The 25339-nt window shown below is 38.4% G+C and overlaps 2 long non-coding RNA genes and 1 pseudogene across 3 annotated transcripts in view; 2 read left to right on the forward strand and 1 right to left on the reverse strand.

The window, feature by feature from the left end:
- Positions 1-177: 177 nt before the first annotated feature.
- Positions 178-18179, reverse strand: LOC144652347 (uncharacterized). The gene is made up of 3 exons (XR_013570494.1): positions 18129-18179; positions 17811-17874; positions 178-316 (listed from the first exon to the last, which is right to left on the reverse strand). It is a non-coding gene; the product is annotated as an uncharacterized LOC144652347 (long non-coding RNA).
- Positions 15788-16446, forward strand: LOC144652196 (uncharacterized; annotated as a pseudogene).
- A 4332-nt stretch (positions 18180-22511) lies between the features above and the next one.
- The window catches only part of LOC144652365 (uncharacterized), a 35952-nt gene continuing 33124 nt past the window's right edge, over positions 22512-25339 (forward strand). Inside the window, exons 1-3 of one of the 2 annotated variants that reach the window (XR_013570509.1) lie at positions 22512-22565; positions 23055-23149; positions 24899-25180. This is a non-coding gene — a long non-coding RNA (uncharacterized LOC144652365). Of the gene's footprint in view, positions 22566-23054; positions 23150-24898; positions 25181-25339 lie in introns of those variants that run through there. The other variant, XR_013570508.1, reaches the window with a different exon arrangement.

Consider the following 25339-nt stretch of genomic DNA (forward strand, 5'->3'; position numbering starts at 1 on the left):
TTTTTATTCTTTTACGCTTATGCCATTTTCTTTTCTTATGACATTACTTTTCCAAACAGGTCTGAAGCACGACTCCCGCATGTTTTTAATTCAGCCACACCACCACAATTTAGTCGGTCTCCTTCACCATTTATGCCACTATTTGGACTGTACTTTCCACCGATGATGGCTCCCGTGCCAGCTCCTACAGATCTTGCCAGTGACTCAAGTCCGTCTTCGGAAGGGTTGAAGCGAACGAGGACTGACTGGAACAGAGAGGAAACAAGCATTCTGCTCGAGAATTGGGGTTCCCTCTACGAATCCCTGAAATCTGCTTCTGCCAAACAGAAAAAAGTCAAATCCTGAATAAGTTTCTCAGCAAGTGCCGCGAACTCGGACTTTCATCGAGCAAGAATGTTGAGCAGCTCAAGAAACGAATAAAAAACCTTGAGTATGAGTACCGCCAGGTCAGAACCAAAATGGCATCCACTGGGGAAGAGGGAGCAAAGAAGCTACAGGCTAACTGTTCTTTTTACTCAGAACTTGACGAAATACTAGGAACGTGCGACGCCATAAACCCCGATCGCATGACGATTAGTTCTTCACAGGTCATTCCCAACAAGAAGAAGTCAAACTCGGTTGTGTCAGTCACGGAACAGGGAGAAAGCTTCCAAACAGCACTACCTGGTACAAGTTCTGATTCTCCATTGCCTAACACAAGTTCTGCCTGGGATGACTCTCCACCAAAGTCGCAGGAGCAACCAAAAAAGGCAGAAGGCAAAGCCCCCAAGCGCAAACGAAAGACGCTGGCTTCCCCGCGTGATCAAGATGACGACCCCTACATGAAGGGGATTTGCGACATGTGGCGGTTATCAATGGAAAAACAAACCGAACGGTTTAACAGAACCATGGAGCTACAGCAGGCTGCTATACAGAGCCAAACAGAGCAGACCACGTCTGGACTTAAGACATTTTAAAGGACTGCTTGAAAAGTGATTGAAACTTGCAGCTGTTGCGTTTATTTGTTATCTCATTATACATTTTACATTTGCTTGTTGTGTTTTTGTTAGAAAGCTAGCCGGCCTCGGAAAACTCACATTGTTTATAATATTTTGGATAATAGAGAGACATGTGGTCAACCTTTTAGTGTATTTTTGTATTGTAATGCAGTAATTGAAAAAAAAGGGTAAATCACGCTTAATAAATGTGCAGTATATAACAGAAAACAATTGTCAGGACACTGTATAACCTGTATTAGAGCACGCCCTGAAAAACTAAATAATCTAGCACAGTTTGCCGTGTAGCTGATCCATCTTGTGCTTCATCATCGTCGCCTGCGTCATTTTGGTCGTCCGGAGGTGGACGATCGTTAACTGTCCCCTGCAGGTTGATGCTATAGTACTGTTTTCTGTTATAGTAATCTTCCTTGTTCTCTGGAGGTGCGTTGATTTCTATGTGGCAGCCGTCAATCGCTCCTACAATTTGTGGAAACTTGTATTCTTGTTCGAATTCGTCCATTGCTTCTTGCACTTCGTCTTCAGTGTAAGGGAATTGAATAAATTGTTCTTTTCTTTGACACAAAGCCTCTTCAAACTCTTGACATATCACTTTAGCAGTAGATTTTCCCAGGCCAAACTGCAGTCCACATGACCGATAACTGTTACCAGTGGAAAGTCTCCAAAGACCAACAGCAACACGCTTCTCTATGGATACAGGTTTGCGCATTCTCATTTCCTGTTTTATCAGATCACCACGAAGAACTCGGCAAAGTTCTTCGAACGTTTCGCTTTCCATTCAAAAGTTGGGTTTCAAAGGGTATTTAGCCTGGGTGATGCTAGCATAACATCAAACCAGTTCTGCGGTCTTGGCCAGGCCCACGCTCTTCTGCCTATACGACGAAAACGTTGTCTTTTATGGTGTACACTCAACAGAATTGCGGTCAAAAAACAGCAGGCTTTCGCTCTCTTGGACAAAATCTTCCACTATTCTTTCACGAAGGAACATAAGGTTTGTAAAGTGATTTGATTAATCAACCTTTGTAAATTTAATAAACACACAACAGTCGCAATCAAAGCGATGTTATGGCTTCTCGGTCTCATCTTGATCTTTGTCAAATCGCAAAAAATAGTTCGTGACTAAATTTACGGCAAGTTGCTTACCTTATCTGTGATTTCTATCGCTAATGATGACAGTTTTGCACGCAAAGAGTTTGTCTCCCAAAATACGTCTGAACGCTTAAGCAGACTTAGGCTAACTTAGCTTGACTAAAGCTAAGACAGACTTAGTGTGTAGTGTGAACCAAGTTTTCCCGGCTGGTCGTTCGGCTTCCCCATTTGTCAGTCGATGCTTTCTTCCCCATATTATTTTTGTGGGTCAACTCAACATTTCATTAAAGATTGTACTGAACTTCATGAAATGAAGTCTGCCAGGGCGCTAAACAAGACAGCTTAAATGTTGGGCTCAATGTTTTCGTGCTGCTGAAAAGTATTATATTTTTGTGGTTTCGGATGAATAAAGCTTTTCTTTGTGTGTGTGTTACATGTATCATTGTTTCGTTTTCCACCTCACTATAAATTTGTCATTTTTCTCCGGTACCAGTTTGGGTTAAATGTGGCTTGAAATGGGGTAAACTCTCCTCCTGGTTTATCTGGGTCAGGCTGTCATTCCTCCTTTTCTAGTAGCTGTAGTATCGGTGGTTCTTTCTTTTCTTTCTTTACCAGTGTTTTCATTTTCCCCTGTTTTTATGTTTTCTTTTGTAGAAGAAGCAAAGGATGTTTCCTCCTAGTTCCCCATGCACTTTCGATCCGATGCCTTGCGTCCAAGTTTCACACACAAGGGTCTCCCGCTGGGTAACCATGGATATGCAGCCACCTGATAGAGGAATGACAGCTCCATGTTTTGACCACGTTTTCGTTCAGGATATATGTGCTGAAAAATTTCTTCCTGATATTGCAAAATTGCCTTTTCGAGATACAGACATGTTCATCCCTGGTCAGCTTCATCAGTTTCCTGAGGTCTGGGAGCAGATCGCCACCTTTAGCTTATATGACAGAGTGGACTGTTTCTTTTCTTTTTTTATTCATTTTAGCCTTTGCCAGTGGTTCTAAAGCTTTTTACCCAATCAGTATCTTGCCCTTTTGTGTTCATATCCACAGCGGAGCAACTTGAAGCTTAAGTTAGCCCTATGTGCATCTACGCCACATTCTGGATAAAAAGCTTTTGTCTGATAAACTTCCCTCAATCGAGATGTTTGTTCTCATGAGAGACCAAGCCTTTCTTAAAACTCTGTTTTTCAGTGGGGATAGAGCAGGTGACCAGGGCAGGTGAAAACTCCAGTAATTCTCCATGTTCCAGATGGCGATGGTCTTCTGCTAAGCGAAATAGAAACGACCTTACGGGTGGTTTTCTGTTCCATTCTACGTCTTCAGATAGCGCCATTATTGACAAACCTTTTACGTCCTCGGCTGCAGATGCCCATCTGCCTGAGGGCGAGATTTGTGGGGCTGTATCACTCCACAGCTTCAGATATGGCTGTGCTATAACCCTTGCTCTTTCAGCTTCAAGATATAATGGGCCATGTTGGTTGGCAGAATCGTTCCACTGCAGCGTATTACCTGCAACTTTCAAAAGTCATGTCCACTAGTTCTCCTTCTTCTGTCTTTATTGGACAGACAGTAAACATTGAAGATCCGGGAATTTTCTATGACCGGTGCAATAACCTCAGGCATTTCACCCCAGCCTTTCCGCATTGATCTTTTCCTTTGAAGAATGGGAGAATAGTCTGCTTTAAGGCCAGCTTTCTTTGGAGATACAACTGTCTAGAAGTCGAGTTGGTGGATTTGGGGAGCCATTTTCACCCTTCCATATATATTCTTGTGTATTGCAGTGGAAATATTTTATTATTCAAACTGGCCAATACTTTCATGGAAGCTGATTAAGTGCTAAAATGTGAAAAAAAGTATGGGACTCGCACCGCAATACTATAAATATGAATTGTCCCATAAAATGGGCCTCTGTTTTCCCTAAACCCACAGCCACTTGTTGGAAGCATGTTGCTCTCTGTCTAAAATGGCTCGAGTTCCTGTACCACCACAGCTACCGGCACAGAATGCTATGTTTATGTGCGAAGACAGTGTTACATTTAAAAGGTCTAAAAGTGGTGGCTGGTGCGAGTGGGCTGATTTTGAATTGCAGCTCGTCACCCAGGTGGAACAACAAGAGGGTAAAAAAGGTAGCTGGATCGTTGCACGTGGTTCAGTATTAGGTCAAGAATTAGTGACAAGGTATTTAATCTTTATTTTTTATTTAATTGTAATTTGATAAAACTGATTTTTGGGTGTTTGTTTCAGCTTATTTTTTCCCTTTCATTCCCTCTTACATTGCAAGACTCAGTACGGCCCAGCAGCATCTCACTTCATTTCACAGGGATCCCCTTCCTTGCCTCCACCAGAGCTGGTAGCACTCCATCCGGGTTTGGAAATCTGGCTCATTTGTGCTTCTTCGACCCTGGTCACTTTAGGGCTGGCAATATTCATAATAAGCTGTCCATTGGTAGGATCTTCTTGATAAATCGCCTTTTTCTGAAATTGACCTGTTGAAGATTATTGGGGACGGAGTTCGTATCGACTGCTTCTTCAAGCCTTTTAGAGGGAATTTGATATCCTCCAGCTGTTATCATTAAAAATTCGCCTACCACAACCGGGTCTTCCCAGTTCATCTCTGATTCCATAATACAATGGGTGACAGAGGGGGTTTTAGCTGTTTGGGGCCCGGTAGATAGTGTGGCGCTCACACGGTTATTTTTGCCCTTGACTGTCAAGCCTTCAAATCCCCGGTTGTGTGATGATGAGTGATATTACAATTTATGGGTCAAAAATCCATTCTAATGAAGTTGTAGCATGCATGTCAACAAATGTTTTCACACTGGTGACAGAGATCACTGACCCTGGCAGACACTATTCTCAGGTAGACACTTTTCTCCAGCAAACAGCACTAGAAATCTCTATTCATACATGTAAATATTTTTTTGACAAAGGTTGTTAGGAAATCAATTTTTCCTTTGTTAGGCAGTGCTCCCGGGTACTTCCAGTGAGCAACAGCAAGATCCACAGGTAATTAAAAACTATTTCTTTTCATTTTATTATTTGAATCATGCCTTAAGATCCATTGGAAACCCTGTGCCAGTATCCACCTGAGGCTCCAAGGCAGTCACACATTTTTTAGTATTTTATCTATTAACTAGTGAATATAACTTACGTGTATTAAATACTAAATTTACTTCTTTTTCTTTATAGAGCAATTTATACCAAATGGTGGAAACACCAATAAACCCTTGAGGGATTGAAAGTCTTGTTTTATCATTTATTTACACATGCTGAAGTAAGACTTTTCTCCCTCAAGGGCTGTGCAACACGCAAAGTGCCTGGGGAAAAGAGTTGTGGTCAAGGGCTTCAAAGGCAGAAGCTTGACCTTATTTACTGTAAGTGGTAGACCTAAATAATGCAATACTGGATGGATGCAGGAAAGCATTTTTTAACATCACAAGACAAGAAGTGTTGCTGTTGAGTGCTGCGGATGGGATAGAAACAAAAAGTAAAGGAGCAAAAAGAACAAAAAAGAGGCTCCAGAGAAATGTTATCACAACAAATCAGCTAGCAGTAAATATCAGGCTGCTTAATAACAACTCAACTGCACAATACAAAAAAAAAAACAGTGACATCAACGGAGAATCTACAATCAGAGCATGCCAATGCAGGGCCATGGTCCCAACCCCCCCCCCCCCCCCTCTCTCTCTCCTTTTCTTATCAACTGCAAATAATTGTTTTCAACTAAATATAATTATATTTTAGCCTACAAATGTCTTCAATGGTTCACAGATCAGGTAGATGACACAGAAACCAGGATAGAACAAAGGTCAAAGCTTCAGTCCTTTCATTGTTTGAAATGAGAATAAGTCAGTGGATCCTGTGACCCCGCAGTCCACACATGATAGCTCCATCAAAAAGCCTCCAAGTGTATTCAGTATGGACTTTGCTGTGAATTTCTCTCAGGATGAAAGGGCAGTGGTTACGGTACTGGATTATCTGAAGTCATTTCACTATCAATTTTGTCAAAAAATTAATCATCTTTTTTTAATCTTTGACTTTGGAACACTTTTTCCATTTTTTTAAAGAAAAAGTCCACAAAAAGTACAAATTTTGTGAAGTTAACAGAAATTTTACATATATGGAATACAAACAAAACCAAAACAGCTGACATGTTCACCATTTTCTTCAATGTCTTTTATCACCGAAACAAACATATCAAAAGCACAGATTCGTTTGAGGTTGGCAAAAAAAAACCAAAATGACCATTCAAAGAAAAAATTATTCAAATGAGAATGAGAGATTTAGCAAAATCTCTTGAAACCAGAGAGACTTAGATACAGCTTGTTGAGAGAGACATCCAACAACTTGTAATTCATCTTTGCAGGTATGCTTCAGATATCACTTATAACTGACTTTTTAGGGCGCCCCATAAAGCAACACTGTAAACTCGGTGGCTCTTCTATGTACAACACAATGATAAAACCTCCCTGTTGCCGTCAACCACAGACAAAGGAAACACTCCGCATTCTATGGCTCTTTTGGGTGAAGGGGAGAGATACAATCACATTTCTCCTCTCTTGCCTTGGAAGTGTGGTGATATAATGCAAGGGTATTGTGTATTTGGCTGGGGTATTATTGCTAACCACAGTGTTGTAACACATTTTTAGTATAATACTTAGAAGATTTGTTTGCTTAAGTTTAAGCACTTTTTAGTAACTGTGACGCCCTCTCAGTCTTAAGTGTTGTGTTACGCGTCCCATGGTCCCCTGCCGGCCTCTCATACGGGACTTTGCAGTTAAAAGCGCCTCAGCGATTGAGAACGTTTTCGCAACGTAAGGACATTTTGTTTAGCCTATGTTTTGTAGTCTTGGCTAACTGTTTACTAAGCTTCGCCCGAAGCCGTACGCATGTACTATCCTCCACAGTCTTTGACAATCTTATCCGGAAAGTGTGGTAAGGAAATCCTGTGTCATGCCTTACTTTAAACTTGAACATTCAAGCTGTGATACTGTAAACGTAGTGGGATAAACCAGAGTAGAACTGTTTAGACGTCTGGATGGTACCTATGTTTCTCATACCCGATCTACCAAGAAAAGCGGCCGCTACAGTAACTTTATTGCCTTGCGAGGAGAAATTTGCATTTAGTGTTATAGCCACATCCTGTGACAAATATGAAATAGTTTGATTATACGTAATTGTCACGAAAGGGTACACCACAATGGTGTGAGGGCTACATTAGCCAAATTGCGATCGAAGTACTGGGTGCCAAAGGGCAGACAAGAAAGGAGCTAAAACTTTAGTTCATATTGGCAATAAAACAAGTGACTACTAGAAAAAAGTTGAAGAATGTTTACCTTGCTAACAATTAGCGAAGAATAATAAGCTGAAAAAAAGCTGCATTCAACGACATAAACAACATACTTCTGACATGTTGCCATAGTGGTTGTCTTCTGAGAAACCATGCATTTCGAACAAGAACTCTAATACAAGATCAAAGAAATATGGTTTATCAAAAACCATATAATGAGCAGAATTACCTCTTCTCCAAGCTTATGGAAAAAAAGGTGACAATTAGACGAATACAGAGAATGACTTACAATATACCTACACTGGGAAAGGTATGCAAGACTGCATTTAAAAAATGCTATGGATTGTCTTCGAGCAGAATAAAAGTGCTGTTGAAAAAGATCCATCTTAATAATCCAGAGGCCAGAGGGCACTGAGGCATTAACGCCAATATCAGGCGTGTTGCACATTATTATAGAGAGTTTGCGACAAGCAAAAAAGGTACAAATTTGAGTTTCTCATTGTTCCAAAGTATTATTAACAGTGAATTGAAATACTTAGTTTTAGAAAATCGAGGTAGGAGAAATGTCAAGCTTGCGACCAAAATAAAAATGAATTGAATAAGGAAAAGAATAAAACTGGACAGCACAGGTCTGAAGATAAATGTTTGGTCATAAAAAGTGTAAAGAATCTAGAATGTGCTTTAAAATGAAGTAAAAAAAACTTACAGGCATTTCAGTTTGTTTCATATAAATTGTTTCGCTTGAAACTATAATTTGGAAAGGTATAATGCTGTTATTCATCATAGATTTAAGTTGTGAATAATTGTTTTAGTGAGGGCATTTGCTTTGGTCAAGACATTAAATTAATGCTTAGATGATGTTTAGTTTGATGTTTATGTAATAATTTAATGTTTATATAATAATATAAACCTAGAATTGATCTGGGTTTAATATTTATGCGCTGCTTTTATCTTTTGTTTTTTAGTTTTGGTTGTAATAAAGATCCAATGCATAATCATGGCAAAAACCATAATCATAGCAGAAAGAGGGAGTTTTAGTACCAGCAAAGAGATAGCCTGTGAAGGAGGGAGTGTTGGTGATACTGTAGAGACATCCATGGAACTATGAAGGAGGCACTGGCTATATTATAGGGAGTCACTGCTAGAATATCTTATTCTAACAGTATATTACTTTCTTTTTTTAGAAAACCAGTTTCATACAGAAGGAATTTAAAGAAATTTACAACCATTTTATTTTCCAAAACATCGGTTACTCTTTGCTCACTCTTCAGTATTAATAACAAGCAAAGTGGAACAGCACCGCCATTGACCAGTTTTGAACCGAAAAGATTAAAGTTGACCCAAAATTTAGGAACAAACAATGGTAACAATAGCACCCTTGTCAAATTAAAAAGGCAGGTCCCCTCTCAAATGAGAATGGTGAGCTCCATAGGGTAGACTGATCTATTCTTGGACATCACATTTATACATTTGTACAATTCGTGTTTTCTTTCAGCATGAAAATGGCATTGGAGGTGGAGCATCCCTCGTTTATCCCCCAGAAGTGGTTGCCACCATCAGGCAGCTATATTCGGGGGATATAAAGGACTATCCTCCTAGAAGTGGCAAGGTAAAGAAAACTGACCATGTCTGAAGTTACAGAACAAGGTCTATAAAGTTTAACATTCTTTCTTTCACTATCCTACAGCGGAAGAACTTCTATGAAGTAGAATTTGAAGAGCTTCTCGAGATATACCATGAGAAAGAATTGAGGGAGATGGCCAAAAGAGTCGTTGAGTCCATTTCAGCAAGTACCCTTTGTAATATTCTGTCACAGTCAGTCTTGTCTATTCGTGGTGGTAGGGCAGGGGGATATAAAACTACTGGCTCTTTGCTTTGTTATGCTAAAAGGTAGGCTATATTTTTACCCCAGAATTCTATCCCAGCTCTGCAGGAATTGGGCAGCGAAGACGCAAATACAAGCAGGGAAGCTTCATTGTCACCTAAGAAGCAACGAAAGTAATAATTCGAAATGGAGAGCCATGCTTGGATATGCTGGAGGGTTTGCCAAATCTACAAAAACTACAAATTCAAACTTTACATTTTTGGATTGATTTTCATCAGATTGAGAAATAGGTACTAAAAAGTTACATGTAGATACGATAAAAAAAAAATTCCATAGTTTTCTCTCTTTCACGATTTTTGACCAATTGTTAGAAGTTGTTTAATAATTCATAATTGTCTGTTTTACAGTCCGATGAAAACCACTCCATTGTTTTTAATTTTCCAGATGAATAATTATTATTCAAACTTTACATTTTTATAATTTGTCCAAAAAGGAGATTTCAATTCAAAATTGATGCATGGGTGGAATGAAGTGAATTTAGGCCAGAACTACTTCAACTCAGTTAGATTTGCATTTCATGTTACAGTTTGTCAGGCAAATGGAAAACGTAATCAACCTCATGGCTGACCCATATTGGGAACTGTTTCGATCTTCCCAACAAACCAAGAGCCTGGAACAGGCTACCCTTCTCCAAGCTTATGGAAATAAAGGTAACAATTAGAGGAATACGGAAAGTGACTTACAATATACCTACGCTGGGAAACGTTTGCAGAACCCAAAAAAATGTGGTTTTTGCTGTTGAAAAAGATCCATCTTGATAAACCAGCCAGGATGTGATAATCTATTAGCATATTCAGTTTTAAATAAACAGTTTAGCACGCAAAGAATGATTACATGTTAAGTTTCGGCTTTGTGTTTCTAAGCTTTGTGCAGCATTTCTTTAAAACAGAAAACTGGTCTTGTACATTGTAGTCTTGCCGCTTGTGGTCCTGAAGCAATATTTGTGGGAAATACGGTGCAGAAGCTGCGGGCTCTTGAGTATGAAATAAATTTATCTTTGTCACTGACCACTATCATTACAACATACATGTACATGTTAGAACATTAGAGAAAGACGATTTTGTTTTCAACTAAGTAACAAGATTTTGCTTCTATTTAGAATCAAACCCTGAGCATTTAAAAGTATTTGAAGGGGCCAGAGATCAGTACCTCGTATATCTGCTTGATGTTGGTCTGAATCATGTCCATCCCTCGGAAAAAGAAATTGGTGCAATGACTGAACCAGACTTCAATGCCTGGCTAAAGACTTGCCTACAGGAGCAACATTAATTACAAATTTCAAAGATCAGCCCCAAAAAGGGAGCACCAAGCAGCAACACAAACAACTGTTTTACTGCTTTCCCTTAAGAACAACACAACTATTACTGGAATCGCTGCAATATTGGAACACTTTGGGCAAGAATTCGCCATTCCATGTGATCATGAAAAGGTGGTTTTGCCATATGACGAAAGTAAAAAGACATTTGATGTTGCAGCTGCCAGAAAGCACCACCAATTCTTGTGTTCCCTTCAAGAACACAAGGAGGAAATGATTGTTCTTCAAGAACACGTAACAAGCCTTGAGAAACATCTCCCTGACATTGAGGGAAGAACAAGATGTTGACGAAGAAGAACCACCATCTGTAAGGGGAAGAAAAAAGATTTCCGTGGCATGTTCCAGTGGCATTGCCTGCACAGTGTACGATCCTGGAGTTGCATCTACAGTACACTCCTACTATGGTTTGGGAATTGCAGGCCAATCTTTGGGTCAGCTAGTGGAGCGATCAACAAGAAATGTTGTTATTGTCAAAGTATCGATTTGGGACAAAGCCAGCATGTCAAGTTAGCAAATGCTGATATTCTCTCTGGTCAATTTTGACACCTTTAATCAACACTCAAGCACCCTTGCCTTTGCCCTGAAAGAAAAATAGCTGTGGTCAGAAACCAAAGTCATGATCCCAAACAGTACAGTCAGCTGTACCTCCTTTGTTCCAAATGTGTTTATATTTTTTCCACCTATTGCATGCTTTTATTATAGTTTTAAATGTAAATTGGACATCGTTTAGTGTGTTAATTTTTTGGGCTCTACGAGCCCAATTCTTCCAGTGTAAAGACCATTCACGAACTCTTAAATTGTGTAAAGACTTGTTATGTTTGTGCAGATACAACACAGCATGATATAGCACGTGATACCACATGGATATAATCAATCGTAAATAAGACTTTGATCAGTCCTTTATGCAAGCGAAGACGAGAACACAAGATCGCGTTTCTTATGAAGTTTTATGTTGTTGATAGGGACAAATTTCAAATTAAACAGAAATTATTTCAAATACAATCTCAAAGTTCATTATTTGGCACCCAACGTGGGACAATGAGCTCCTCGACGAGTGAAGTGAAACATCTATTATGACGACTACCGAAGGAAAGTAAGAGAGGTTGACATGATTGTGAGCAATATAAGGAAGTCACCATTACATTGTAATGAAAAATACGACAAAGGTTAACGACATTGTGGAGGATGAAACACTTGCAGCTTGTGAACAAGTTAAAAAAACTGGAAGTTATACATCGATTGTTGGAAACAAAACTCAAGGCTCTTGGAGACATAGATCAAGCTGGCTTGTTTAACCTCGGCGTTAGTAAGGTGAAAGATATGACTGTGTGCCCAAAACACAGAAACAATCTTGGCAGATACTGGCAGTCCCCGAGAACCTGTCAATACCCCGAACATTTTGGAAAGCTTAAGAAAGTTGAAGACGGAAAGGTGATCAATTTCATAGGAAATTGTTGGATACCTGGAGGGTGAGGGATTCCCTTTCATGGAGTACTAATACACATGAAGTTTGGCAATCGGCTACTACTCTTTGCACCAGCCAATTTGTTTGATGTTAACATCTATCCCATTTCAACTCGGGGTCCAGTGGCGAGCCATACTTCTCAGCCTACATCCAGTGACGCCATGGGCACTATTCACCTTGGCCACTTTGCAAAAAACCATGGCGGGCACCATGTCAGTTCGCCAGCATCATCCCAGAGCAATACAAGAAGCACATCAGATAACTTAGCCGATTGTTATGTTGTAAACTACCACCATTTCTTATATAGCTTATATTACTTACAGCAGTTTGGGAATACCATGATACAAAGGTAGACCTCTTGGCCCATCTTTCCTGCAGGTAACAACAGTGACATTATGATAATGAAAGATAGAACTGAGAACGAATTTTGTGACAGGTTAGTAGAAAGGCCTGGTACAGCAACCCTCCACCCAATTAAAAAGAGATGCGTCCGACCTGGAACAGACATCCACTCTGATGACTAAGCAGTTTACAAACCTTGCCAGATCAACAACATTGGCACACACCAAGTTGTATTACATTGTAGGCGCTTCATCAACCCAAGAACTGGGATCCATATGCAGGAAGAGTATTCCTATTGGAACAATCTTAAATTGGGCCAAAAAACATAGAGGGGGCAAAAGCGAGAGGACATGCAGTCCTACCAAGACAAAAGGGTGTAGTGAAGTGGAGAGGGGGATTTGCACCAGCAGATAATGCCATATTTTGGCTGTAGTCCCTTCACATTACCAATCCAGTGCTATACTTTGATAACAAGGGAATTATACACTCAATTTATCTCACTGGATTTTTTTTTTATGGATTTATTATTTTATTATTATTATTATTATTATTATTATGTTTATCATTTTTGTTCCTTTTTATTCATAAGAAGATAACTTTAATTTATTCGTATTTTGAGGCCATTTGTACGAATAAGTTTTATGCGTGTTCTTAATCATTTCCTATTTGACTCTTTCCTTTTTTAGTCTTGTGTTGCATGACGTCACGTGTCATGAGAATAATGCAGGGGGAACTAAGAATTCTTGCTGTACATGGTGTAAGACCTCACATAAGGTAACAAAGTGACAAAGTGACAGAATTTATTTTAAATTGTCGTGGTCTTATTCCAAGTGCAATTTGTAGACATTATTCTAAATGTTTGGGGCATTACATGTGGTTTTACTCCAAGTGCAGTTGCTACGCATGTTTTCTAAATGCTTGGGACATACTGTGATGTACTACACCACCACCGTCTTAAGTAAATGCCCAAAAATGCGATTATCAGATTTAAACAAAACAGATGCTTTTTGAATTTCGTTGACAGTTGCGTTTATTTTTAATCTTTTTGTTTGTTTTTCTTAGTAATAAAAGCCATCACACAAGAATTCCCGCCATTCCAGTCATATTGGTCAATCAGATAACAGCTACCATTCGTGACTGTATTGGGAATAGTGTGTTTGTGATTTTGGTACAACAATAGGGAAAAAGCGTGTCTTAAACAGGATTGTACCTTACAAAACTGTAGGTAAGTCGACAATTTGTCGGAAAAAGCTTTTTTCTCGTTATTATTCATTAAAATTATTCATTATAACATATTTACAATTAAAATTTAAAAAGAAAATACATCGACGTAAGATTATATTTAAAAAGACTACAAAATTTAACTGCTAAAATTATTTATTTTACCTTTGTCATGGTTTAGACCCTGCAATTCAAAAGAACGAGCAAGCTTCTATGCAACAACATTTTGTTGATTGCTTAGAAAATGGCACAGTGGTGCCATTTCCCAAGATTTCAAGAAGAGTACCTCTTTATTCGGGTAACAACAAATCATCTGTTGCTATTTACTGTGTATGTAGACAGCCCTACGCTAAAAAGGAATATGTTGAGTGCAGCAAATGCAAATCATGGTATCATCTTGGCACCAGTGTCCAAGTACCAGCATGTATATATAGTTCTAGAAAGTGGAGGTGTAACGAATGTTCCAAAATGTTATTACTGTCAAGTAGTGAAGTCTGTTGAGATTTTTTGTATTAAGTTGATAATTTCAACCCCTCCCAAGTTCAAATAATTTGTTTAACATTTGATGTAACTGAGACAGAACATGGAAGATTAGTCTAGTGGCGATTTTCAATTGTTGCAATGATTTTATTAAAAGGCACTGCTGCCATGTTTGTCTTATGACATAATTATCGGTATAATTGTAGAGGAGGTTATAGTACATTTGCTTTAAGAAGTGGTTGCAAAGAAAGCTTGAGGTGTAATATTGTTATGTTAAGGCCCGTTTACAAGGGTGTATTTTGTTGTGCAACTGCATGCAATTTTTCTCACGCCGAAATTGCATCAAGTTTCAACAATTTCAAATCCTGTGGTCATAACCACAAGATGTCCATTCGAAGTCTCTTGCCGCTTTTGTCAAGCAGATGTGACTTTGCTTGAGAATGCCTCAGTGAGATTTTGCTGTTTACCGCTTCCTGGTGGCAAAGACCGATTGCCCCCATGCGAAGTTTGTACGAATCATAAAGTTACATTTCTACCATTTTGTTTATTTATCTGCTTCTATCATGTAGATAGCTTCCACTCAATTTTTTTTTCATTTATTTGTTATCTATTTTGTGTGTGTGTTGCCTTTTAGTGAAAGATTTATTGTGCAGTTATCCACTTGTCAATAAATCCCAGAACTTCTCTTTAGTAAACCTGTTGACCAGGGACTGCTGAACAAGTTGACCATTTTTGTGTTTTGGATGTTGGGAACCATTTGAAGGACATAGCTAGTTACTAGCTAGAGTTCTTGTAAGTGTCCTCACTTTATTAGCTAAGTTTACTTGCATTGTATTGTGATTTTTGCATTCCTGTTTGACTGTAGAATGGTTCCTTCATGTGAGTGAATTCATGTAACCTGCTTTTATGTGGTAATGCGCCATGTAATATTCTTTGTTTTCACCCACATGACCTCCGCCTTAACAACGGTTGCTATCCGCCATGTTGGTGTTCAAACAACTCACTTGATAGAGAGATCACAGTGAGAAAGTAAGCCTTGTTTTGGATGTGGAAGTAGAAGTGACTGAGATAAAGAGATTGGATTTTATCGAATACCTTCAGTGATTACCAACAAAGGAGAATTTGAACAAGAACTGACTAGAGTGGAGAGAAAAATGGATAAAAGCGATCTGTCACGGAGACACAGAAGCAAAAAAGGTGCTAAACAGCGAACGGGTATGTGGAAAGCATTATGTTTCTGGGAAGCCAGCTCCTTACTGCCATAAACATGACGTAGATTGGGTGCCCACATTGCAACTTGAAAAATTATTGTCCTAAATTAGACCATCAAGCAAACGCAGAGAGAGCTGAAAGGACAAAGAAGCAAGAGCAACTTGCGGTCGAATGACAAGAACGCGAAGTGGCAGAGAAACATTGAAAGCTTCTGGAAAGCAGCCTTCCTGTTGCCCAAATCCACTTAAGTAAGCTAAGTACTTCAACAAAAGAAGAGGGAAGTTGAAACAAAGGGAATGAGGATGCCTTTTCTTCTGATTTGGTGGCCATAGCAGTTAGCGAAGGCAAAGAAATTGAACAGGAAACTGTTAAGGATGCTGCGTGCCAAACCACCCAGTTTGACTACGTGTTTCAGACAAGCAGATATCAAGCTCCAAATAAGGATTTCTTTGACACTGACGATAAAATTCGCTTCTACACTGGGCTACCATCTATGGAAGTATAAATGGTTTTTTTTGAGCATGTCTCTCCACATGTCACACGACAAACACAGTCTCTTAACCGATTTTAAGAGTTCATCATTGTACTAATGAAGCTAAGACTAAATGCACCATTGCTGGATCTCGCAGACCGGTTTGTTGTTTCAGTGTCAACAATTTCCAGAACAGTTTCCCACTGGATTGTTGTAATGGACATAAGGTTATTTCGCTTTGCGTACTGGCCAGACAGTGACCAACTGTGGAGAACGATGCCCTAGTGCTTTCAGTATGCATTTAGAAAGAAAACAACTGTCCTCATTGACTGCTTTGAAGTATTCATCGAAAGGCCTTCAAACTTGCTAGCCAGGGCACAGACATTTTCAAGTTACAAACATCACAAAACAATCAAAATTCTGGTAGGGATAACACCACAAGGAACTATTTCATTTGTTTCTAAAGCCTGGGGAGGTCGTGTCTCGATAAATTTTTAACTGAGAACTGTGGCTTCTTAGACAAACTGATTCCTGGAGACAGGGTGATGGTAGATCGGGGATTCACCTGCACTGAGAGTGTTGGACTGAAAAATGCTAAACTGGTTATACCAGCTTTCACGAAGGGCAAATCTCAGACCATGTGCCCAAACACATTAAGCATAAGCACTCCAATGAAATGAGTATGAAAAGCAAAAAGGTAATACTGTTAAAGATTACTTATAAGCTTGAAATAATTCTAATGTTTCGAATCCTAGAGAGGATGGATTGAAATAACAAAAACTTCCTTTTTTAAGGGCTTTAATTTAAATTACTGGTACTGGTACCCATAAAGAAGGGAATCCCCTTAGGCTAATTACATCTTGCTGTGGGACAGCAATAGAAACCTTTTCAGCTTTCACTGAATTCTATCTCGTGCCTCTTGCGCAAAGTTACCATCCTTCGTCAAGGATACCACCCATTCATTACAAAAGATTGAAGATCTCAACAAAACGGGTCCTTTCCCAAAAGAAAGTCTTTTTGTATCTTCGGGTGTTGTTGCCATGTTTCCTGATGTTGATAACCATTTAGGAATTAATGCCATAACAGAAGCCCTTAATTCCTGAACAACAAATTTTCCATCCACTATTGTAGAAGCGATTAAAATTTGTCTTCAACACAACAGTTCTCAATCATTTCAAAGATGAAAATTTTCTCCAAATTCATGGGATGGCCATGGGGCCCAAAATGCTGACATACATGTAGCCATGGGGGTTATAGACAAAAAATCAGGGATTAACAGACTAAACCTGTGGTGGAGATACAGGGATGATATTTTCGATCTATGGTATAAATACAATACTGTTATTTTTACCCGGCCAGGAGTTGTTTATATTTTTTATTAGTAAATAAAAGATATAATACTGTTATTTTTACCAGCGAGGAGTTGTTCCCCCTAAATTATTTATTAGTATATAAATGTTGTTTTGTTATTTTTTTAACTGATTAAAGTTTTATGCACTATTTTTCTATACAGTAGTATTAGATAGTAAATAATAAAGATGGTAAATTTTTAAGCTTGGTGATAAATAATGAAGAAATTGTTCAACATGACACGTCCTGCATACTGCTAGAATCAGCAATGTCGAAATCATCAAGTTTGTAGTAAATAATAAAGATGGTACTATTAGATTTTTTCATAAAATTTGCAAAAGTAGTAACCATAAAATTAAACTTGGCTGAAACACAATTCTGGAGGCACAATCCATTGGAGAGCTTTAGCAAACTTTTGTTTCACAAACAAAAGGTTTAATGAGCGGGAAAATAGCTGTGCACGAGTTCTATAACTCTTGGCTAATTTATTTGCCATCTTCTGAAAAACAACAACCTGTGTTTTGAACTGGATAATAATTTACTGAATAATCTGTGTACAGCCGTCCCCCTCCTAGAAACTAAATGTTTAGCAGTAGTAGTAGTAGCATTCTGCCCACATTTCGTATAAAGGTCGCATTGGTTTAATACAGCTAATGGTTTAATAGTGGGTAAAAGAGAAATGAAATAAGCTTACTTCACAGACTGGTTGGTTCAAATCATGCTTCTCCATTCTTGAACGTTTCTTTAGCAAGGAAGGACTGAAGACAAAAAAAAGCATGTTATAAACGCACTGAAGCTGTTGTTGTTGTGTTGGAAAACGACAAAACTTTAGAACAGAAGGCTGAATGAAGAGTTCGAGATATCTGACACTCCCCGCCTGCCTTCACACGTCAAACGATCGTCCGAGATTTTTTATTCTATTGGAGATAAAATTCCAAAAGAAAATGGTCGAGACTGTTTTCGAGTATGTCGAAGACTGCAATAGAACACAACAGAACATTGTACAGCTCACCTTATAACATGAAACCTTGCAGAGAAGTGGCATAAACATCGTTCGCAGACACTCTTCCCGGATTCTGTCGCGTTTCGCTCTCACTAGCACGTCATGTAAACCGACGCTAATATTCCCCTGCTTGTAAAATCTCGGATCCAGGTCCACCCGCTGAGAAGAGAAACAAGGGGGCGGAGGAGGGGGGGGGGGGACGAAGGGGGATATCATGCCCCAGTCAAACGTCTCAGGCAGTTTTATCCTGTCTATTTCAGCGAATTTCGTTCATATTGAAATGTTAGTATGAGCAAGGGTAGATAAAATAGTTATTTCATACGGTAATTTTTAATTGTAAATAATGCGCCAGATGGTAGAAAATTGTCTCCAATCCAATTATTTTGGAGACATCCGAGTAAGCATTCCTCACCCTCGGAAGGACAAAGTAAATGTAAATTAGAACAAAACGGTAGATTACGGTGAACGTCCTTGCGTATTTTACGGATTGTTCAAGTGAAAAGTAAGAATATAAGTAAGAAGTAAGAAAATAAATGCAGTATTCCTTCTTATTCCGACTCGGGTACGGAAGGTCGTGGGTTCGAGTCCCATCTGCGAACTCAGAATTTTTTTCTGAGTTCATTCTCCCCACACATCCATCCATTATTATTTATTCCTTCTTCGTATGTGAAAGGTTACCATTTTTCCATATACATGAAAGGTTACCTTTATTATCGAAATTGGTATATTATGAAAGGGTTCGGAGCTTGAAGCGGATGCTGTTTGAACTTTATGAAATGAAAGCTTTTGAATAGGGTGAGAACTGATATAATGAATCTAATAAACAATCTTTCCGCTTCACATTTGGTTTGTTTGGTTTTATTACAAAAAGAATCAGATACAGCTGTTTGAGTGAGTTTACATTCTTTATTCTTAATCTTAAACACAAGTTCGCATTTACGTTGGGGAAGACAAGGGAAAACGGGTGCTCGGATCCCACTCTACTCTAGCCTGCGTAGCAGGCGTCGAAAGAGGAGAGTGAGGGAGTTGAGAAGAGGGAGAGAAAGAGGGAAAAACGGGGGGGGGGGAGAACGCCTGCCACGCAGGCTAACTCTACTCTATCATACCCCTACTTGTGTCTACATATATCCTACATTCAGTCACGTGATCATGCTATTTATAATAGAATGCCAAAGATGAGTAGGTCCATACTCTTGTTTTACGAACACAGGTTATCCCAGGAAAAGGCTTTCAAATTAGAATGTGCTTAATAATTGTTCAGTAGAAAACAGTGAAAGAATAAATCGGATTTGTTGTTTTACGACAGAACATTTATAAAAAACAGTTCTGTACAGTTTATCTGCCATTGGATTCTCTTTACTGTTACACAGCATTGTTGCGTTAAAACTACACACTATTTATCTGCAGTCGAATCTATACTGTCTGTTTTATAGACTACTTCGCCAATGATAAGAAAGAGTTACCTCCATCTTGGGGACTAGTGCAAGCCTCGTCATCGCCAGACGACTTTTAAAACCTAGTAGCGATCCTTACTACCATGTCCATCGGTTTTTGCTTTTCCCGTAAATTTCGGATGCGGGTGTGCCGCGAAGGTTGTAACGCTATTTAAGGATAAAGAAAGCAAAAATTGATACCTTTTTAACGCCTAAAACCGAAAAGTTACACTCTATTCAAAAGGAGGAGAAGCGTTCCGTGACGACCCAAATAACAGCTTACCTCGCACGGCAAAACACAAATCTTCAGTTTATAAAAAACGCTTTACTAATACTTGAATGGATAGTTCAGTTTCAAGATCCCGTTTAGCTGGGCGTTTATTTGTTTATTTATTTATTTATTTATTTATTTATTTATTTATTACAATTTATGGCTAAGACTAAGGCTAAGAAAAACAAGGCCAAAGGATGAACTGCAAAAGAGTCAAGGACCCCATATTAAAGCAGATCACCTAAGATACTAAGATAAAAAATACAAAAAAGAAAGTGAAATTATAATAGTAACAAATAAGTAAACAAGAAAAGTATTTAAAAAATTTGCTGATCCATAAAAAACTTTCTAACTAATGCTTTACAGTGCGACTACTCGAACCGGGGCACCCTGAACAAAATTAACCAATCACAGTGTTAATTGAAAACAAAGGATAGTGACATTTTTTTGCAACGGACCAATAACGTTCTAGAACGTAAACAAAAGATTACCCACAAAATTTGAAGTGTCAACAACGTTACAAACAGATGTGGACCTCTCAGGAAACTTGCCTTGTTTTTGATTGGTTAGTTTTGATCCTTAATTTCCAAAGGTCATGGAGTTCTCGCGATTACATTTATAAAAATGCTTACAAATCAAACCATGAATCGTGAAATTTTGTTCACGGCCAGGAGGTGTGAATTGAAGATTCCACGCTGTGTTTACTAGTTTCACTCCTGGGGAGAAAATGAAGACCGTGAAATCAAAATCATGCCGTAATTATTTTTTATTTCGCTCCGTCTGTTGTCGTGAAATTGATGTGAGTCACCATGTGAAATGTAAACATTGCGTTGAATTATGTTGCGTGTTAACGGACTCATTTTCTGTTAGTTACTGCTCACAACATGCAATTCCATCCCATTTACGCGTCGTCGCTTGTCGTGAATAAAAACGTTCTTCATTATTCTTTACTGTGCTATCACCAACGAAGAACCTCTGAATAATTCTTTAGCCTGTGAATGAAGACTTTTGATCACAGTTTTTGATCGAATAATAAAACGAGCGCTGAAATTCGGTACACTCAGTGAAAATTTAGGATCGAAGCTAACCAATCAATACAAGGCAAGTTTCCTGAGAGGTCCGCATCTGTTTATAACGTTGTTGACACTTCAAATTTTGTAGGTAATCTTTTGTTTGCGTTCTAGAACGTTATTGGTCCGTTGCAAAAAAAATGTTTCTATCCTTTGTTTTCAATTGACACTGTGATTGGTTAATTTTGTTCAGGGTGTCCCGGTTCGAGTAGTCGCACTGTAAAAGAGTTCACACTTGTTGCATTTCAGCTGATAGAATTAAGGATCAAAGGATCACACCGGGAAAACAATGCCAATAGGAGCAAAAATCATAGCCTTTTTAAGGACCGAGAAGCACAAAAACCATCTATCCCGCAGAGATACCTATATAGCGGGAGTACCGGACTTTACCGGTACAATAATTTAAAATATTGTTAAGTAGCTTATTTAACAAATTGCAAATAGTTACTGTTATCAGCAGACGCACTTATTAAAAATATCGTTAGGATTAGCGTAAGGGTTAGGGTTTTATATTAGATACCAGGCAAAAGGGTCCAAAAAATGCATAAGATATATATATATCGTTAAATAATGTCAATCTTCGGAAGCTTTAGACTAGGATTGAGTTGTTAAGATTTATTACTAAGATTAATATTAATCCGAGAAATATTAATCTTACATAAGATTAATATTAATCCTAATGGATTAAGGCACGGCTCAAACCTCAGTAATAGATTAATTTTAATTATAATAATCTTTTACTGGATTTTAATATACAATCTCCGTTCACTGTCCAAAATCCACGCGCGCCATTGGTTAAAATCGATCACGTGATTTTGCTTAACCTGTCGTCAGCCAACTCCGACAGTGCGACTGCACAAAAATCATGCATTATTGAAAATGTCTTCAGCTTCAAGGCTTGCAGAAGTAGAAGAAAAAGATATTCCTCAAATTATCAACGATTCAATACAAAAAAATACCAAGAAGAAAACAACCTGGAGTGTTTCCACTTTTAAAGGTAAACTGTAGCTGAACAATTAAAGTTTTGTATGCGATTGACTTGCTGGCTTGTAAAAGCGATCGAGTCGCCTTGAACTAACCTGAGATCATGCCCTCCCTCCCTACTTACCACTCCCTCTCTCATCTTTGCAAGGGAAAAAAACGCCTGATCGCAGGTTACCTTGAACCAGCTTCTCGCTGATTGTATTTATCAACGAATTTATTTACAACTTATTTTGGATTTCTATAACTTACTATTGATCTTACCCTGTATAATTATATACTTCTCAAATTCTTATTCATTAAAAGTCTAGTTGAAAGCGCATTTAATCGTGTTTAACTTTTGCTTGCAGTGTACTCAGGTTGTATATTAAAAGGGTTAGAGACTGTTAGTTCGTGTTTTGTTTACAAATACACGCACGCGCTGGCCGCACAATGAACAAGAAATTTTCAATACTGTCTCTAACCCATAAAAAACAATCATTATGATTAATATTAATCCGATTGAGCTGAGCTGCTACTATCCACCCCGTCGGGGGCGGGGAGGGGGAGGGGGAAGACTATCAAAGCGTGTCTCTGGGGCGCGGGTTTGAGGGAAGATTCAACAGGGTTACACGAAGGAGTAAGTGAAAGCATGCGCGAAATCTGACTTGGAGTGAGCGAACCTACTCAGCGACTGGTCTTCAAATCTGAGGTAAGTGTTCTTATATTTTTCATCTTGTTCCGTATTCCAGTGTGTCAACATTTCGTGAAACAATCTTTTGCTATTTGAAAAGAAGCCGTTGTTTTTTACTAGCCTGTTTTAACCCTGTAAACCGAAGCGAAAAGGCCGAAGGTTCGGATTCTCCGTTGAAAAGTCTTGCAGAACGTTCATCAGTCAGTGATAGAATTTCAAAGAACTTTCGGTGTATACTCCTGACTGCAATTCTAGTACCTTTCGCAAGTTAGCGAACTTGTTAGCCTGCCGTCAAATTTTGTGGAAGAAAAGCATGTCGAATGAGTATTTTCTGCAAAGTGCTCTGACAAGTTATAATTCATGTAAGCTTTACGCATGTGAAGGTTGAGTGTGAACTCTTTACTGTACGTGCTTAATTCTTATAAATCCCGCTGCATTTTTGTGTTTCTTCGTAACTGACTGTGGTTAAAAGGCGAATTCATGAATTGTATTTGTATTTATTTTCAGTGACGCAACCTTCCTCTGTAGAAAGACGGCTCATCTTCGGCTGTCTTCGGATATGTAAAATGAATGGCGAGCGACATTTTTTCCTGTCCTACGAGGTAAGAGCTTTGTACCGTAAGCTTAGTTATCTTCTATAAAAGAAAAAATTAAATTAATTTGCTTCACACATTCTGGGATATTCAAAACTTGTTAAGCAGTTATTCCCATGGTAGTCAAGTGATATGGATATTCGACACGATTTGATTAAAATCGATAACAATCGATCAATTATACCGGAATTTGTTAAAAACTGATAAAAGATTTTGTTGTGCGTAATCAATAATAATCAATTTTTTAATGAGCGTCATCTATTTTATTGATGAAAATCCAATTTCTTGATAAAAGGTTATGGCATACCAATGGCTCTGTCTCATAACAATTTACCTCCAATACATCACAATATATGAATATGCAATCACCTTGGGAGCAAATTCGTCAAGAAGGGAGTGAAAACCTTCTAGGCAGCTTGTTTGGGCAAAACAAACATTGTTTGATTTTCCATTAAAAAACAAAGGAAAATGTTGTAAATAAAATTAACATTTCAAGTGGTGGGCGGGAGAAAGATTGAGAATATAATTGATCGTACTCAAGTAGAAGTAGTTTCTCTATCTCTAGTTTCACTATCTCTCTACCAACCTTAATCAAAGTATAAATTAATGTTATGTTAGTACTCATTCTTTGTTAGTATACAGTCTCTAAATGGCAGTCTACTGCTTAAATGATTTAAATAAATAAAAATAAATAAACTAGTAATACGTGACTCGCAGGGCCTCGCGAAGCTCTGGGTTGGCTCTTTCTGGTTCGTAAAGAGGTATAAAGCGTTGGGAAGCGCAGGCTATTTTCAAAATCATCGAAAAATTATTGGATAGTCGCATTTTGGATATTTATTTGAGGGCATTAAAAAAAAAAAGAACGAACGGCAGGAGGATTCGAACCCTCCGCCCGCGGGCCCCTGATATGATAGGTTTATAGCCTAAATATAGGCGTTGAGGGAGTATTGTCTGGAAATCAGTGTTATTTTAATCCGAAAAAAAAACTATAAAAATGAAAGGCTCAGGATTCGAACCCACAAAAGAATGAAAAAAAAAAAAAAAAAAGACATAGCTGGATTCGAACCCCCGGCCTCAGTCCCGAAGATCTGATTTGAAGTTCGACGCCTTACCATTAGGCCACCAGCGTGCGGCCGTGTGACGTCATTTCCGCCACACACCAAGCTCACAAATAAATAAAGAAATATATATATATGACCGTAAACTCCACACGAGATTTCATCCCGCCTGAGCCCTTAGAGGAACAAAATTATACACCCCGCTACGCTTGGCCTTCGGCCTCGCTTCGCGAGGAATCATTTTATTCAAGTCTCAATGTAATTAGCACTGTTGTGCTAATTGTGGACACTGTAAATAAATAAACAAATATTGCAAACTAAACATAAACGTGGTCAAAACCTCAAGAGCAAATTCTCCTATCACTGACCATGCTGGTTCAACCAACTTTTGTATTTGCCCACCATGGACTTTTTTTTTTGCATACTTCCAGACATTTACTTGTCGGTCTATAACAAAAGCTGTCAATGATACCATGACCCAGCCATCATTAGGTAGCTGCAACTGTTGAAAAAGAGCCCTGTTTTAATGTTACCTACTTTTTGCATTAGCCTATAGGAAACAGCTTACCGTATTTAAATAAAAAACCCTTAAAAATGTTAAGCTTACTTTCAGTAGATTATCTTTTATATGACTATAGGATTCTAACACTGTTATGTCACTTTCACCAAAAAATGCCAATTGTTTTTTATCCTTAACTAGCTTCCATGGCCAATAATGGACCTCTGGAAGACCATCTGAGAAAAACCTACAAATATGAACAAACTTTTCTTGATGATTCTCAGACTTGCTTTTAGCTTTGACAAGCTTAAGACATCTTGTAAGTGTGAGCTTTTTGTGTTTTTTTTTTTTTCGATGCATTTTGTCTGTGAGGCTTTGTCATGGAATATAACTTACATGCCCAAATTTAAGTTCCCATGAAGGGAATCAGTCTGGGAAATTTTATGGACTAAATAAACTTCTTTGGTGTTCTTTATTTGATTTGTATTCTATTGTATAACAGTACCTTATAGCACTCTTGAGAGGTTGGGTTGCAGAAATGTCATTAAACAGCATGTACTTACTTGGATTTTAGTAAATACTTTGTCAATCTTACAACTCCCCAAAATTTGACTTGCAAAAAAATCAATTTTTGTGAATACA

Source organism: Oculina patagonica, chromosome 4 (assembly GCF_052425735.1).
Source record: "Oculina patagonica isolate OP01 chromosome 4, crgOcupat, whole genome shotgun sequence".
Classification (NCBI taxonomy): Eukaryota; Metazoa; Cnidaria; class Anthozoa; order Scleractinia; family Oculinidae; genus Oculina; species Oculina patagonica.